The sequence below is a fragment of the Odocoileus virginianus genome, chromosome 24 (assembly GCF_023699985.2).
Source record: "Odocoileus virginianus isolate 20LAN1187 ecotype Illinois chromosome 24, Ovbor_1.2, whole genome shotgun sequence".
Lineage (NCBI taxonomy): Eukaryota > Metazoa > Chordata > Mammalia > Artiodactyla > Cervidae > Odocoileus > Odocoileus virginianus.
Window position 1 is genome coordinate 36,571,242 of NC_069697.1, and position 1,802 is coordinate 36,573,043.

General features: G+C 33.0%; 1 pseudogene; it reads right to left on the bottom strand.

Annotated features, from left to right (window-relative positions):
• Positions 1 to 359: 359 nt before the first annotated feature.
• Positions 360 to 901, bottom strand: LOC110136153 (dihydrofolate reductase pseudogene; annotated as a pseudogene).
• Positions 902 to 1,802: the final 901 nt, after the last annotated feature.

The following is a 1,802-nucleotide window of genomic DNA, read 5'->3' on the forward strand; positions in this document are numbered from 1 at the left end:
GCTGTCGCTAAGGAAGCTCACAATGAGAAATATACTATAAAAAAAAAAATAGATGACTCACGAGAACCTACTGTATGGCACAGAGAACTCTACTCACTGCCCTGTGGTGACCTAAATGGGAAGGATATTAAAAAAAGAGGGGATACGTGTATATACCTAGCAGATTCACTTTGCTGTACAACAGAAACTAACACATTATGAAGCAAGTTTGCTCCAATAAAAATTAATAAAAAAAAGATTAATGGGAAAAAGAATACATCGCTTAGAAATAATTGACTTAAGTCAACAAAAAGTGCATAATTTTTTATTTTTTTGGCAGAGGGAAGATGGATCAAAATAGATATGAAAACACTTTCACTTTAATTGCTTTTTTCTTATACTTCAAGTTTGTACTTAATGACTTTCTCCTCCTGGACAGAAGGAACACCTGGATATTCCGGGAGAAGTTTATTATTTTCCAAATCATTTTCTGGAAAAAATGTATCACTTTCAAATTCTTGCATGATTTTTGCCACAAATAATCTAAGATGGCCTGACTTTTTCATGGCTTCCTTATATATAGAACTGCTTCCTGCTTTCAACCATGTCTAGTTTATTTGTTAATGCTGGTTGCTTGATAAGTTCTAAGGCATCATCCAGACTTTTGGCAAGAAAATGACCTCCCTATGGAGGTTCCTTGAGTTCTCTATTGATAATTATATTAATTCTGTCTTTGAAAGATCGATTCTTCTCTGGAATGTTGAACCACATCTTTCTACCCATAATCACCAAATTCTGTTTATCTTCTACTGAAGAGGAATGCTTGAATTCATACCTGAGCAAGAGGTAGGGCAGGTCTCCGTTCTTGCTGATGTCCCATGCTTTGGGACAGGATGATGATGCAGTTTAGCAGAAGAGCCATCTTTATCTTTAAAATATGTTAACTTGTAAGTAGAAAGCATTAAATCAATTAAAATGTTAGATTTTCTAAATCTGACTTTAAGCCATTAATCATTATTTTCTTTCCATTTAGTTTGAAATTTTAAAAATAATGAATCCTTAGATTAAAAACCATTGGTGTTTGCTACTTACAATAAGTGTTGTTCAAATTTCCATCAAAAATTTTCTTTATCTTCCTGCCTACATATAAATAAATGTGTGTGTGTGTGTGTGTGTGTGTGTGTGTGTGTGCGCGTGTGTATTTGAAGCTTGGAATGAATTCTTTTTACTTATTTTTGAAATCAGGATTGTATTTATATTTGCCTACACCAAATGATAGTCTGGGTAAATATGAAAAAAAGAGGTTGAATTAATGGAAAAAACTCTAAAATTCTTATTTTTAGGGGAAAAGGTAAATGAAATTCATACTACTAATACAGACGATTTAATTTCAAACTAGATGATTCTTCTTACTGGTTGCATGTTAATTATAAAGTACTTAAAGTACTAAAAATTAATTTTTCCCTTTGAGACTTTTAAAGTTATCTCTGTCAATATCGAGATAACTTAAAAAGTCTCAAAGGAAAAAAGGCTCCAAAATCACTGCAGATGGTGACTGCAGCCATGAAATTAAAAGACGCTTGCTCCTTGGAAGAAAATCTATGACAAACCTAGATAGCATATTAAAAAGCAGAGACATTACTTTGTCAACAAAGGTCCATATAGTCAAAGCTATGGTTTTTCCATAGCTTTTTTTACCCATTTCCATATGGGTATGAGAGTTGGACCATAAAGCTTAGAGCTGAAGAATTGGTGATTTTGAATTGTGGTGTTAGAAAAGACTCTTGAGAGTCCCTTAAGATCAAACCAGTCAATCTTAAAGG